Raw genomic sequence first — 414 nt, 5'->3', positions numbered from 1 at the left:
CCTTCAGAGACCTTGACATATGAAGGGATAACATGCGTTGCTGCCTTTGTTTTCTTAACATGAGTTAGGTACCCATCAGAGCTGAGTGGACTCATGTAAATTCTACTAATTTGAACCGGATTTGAACTCGGGACTTTCAGGTTAGTATTCTAGCTATCTACGGCTAGACAATGCCGTACCATATTACTGTGTTTTATGTAGTGTCAAATAGTCTTATTATATAACTATCTAGACTCTAGACTTTTACATTTATATTTTTTTTCTTAAAACTTTGTGTTTGCACATTGTTTGATTTTATACTGTATTCCAGCTCCTTATATACTTTTTAAAAGTGACAAGTTTATATTAAAATTTTCACTGTCTGGTTTATAATTAGCAAACAAAAATAATTTCTAACCTATTTGTTTATTTTAT

Source organism: Physella acuta, unplaced genomic scaffold, assembly GCF_028476545.2.
Source record: "Physella acuta isolate Inbredline_101_S28 unplaced genomic scaffold, ASM2847654v3 ptg000264l, whole genome shotgun sequence".
In the NCBI taxonomy this organism is placed as follows: domain Eukaryota; kingdom Metazoa; phylum Mollusca; class Gastropoda; family Physidae; genus Physella; species Physella acuta.
Note: the sequence above shows the minus strand (reverse complement) of the source record.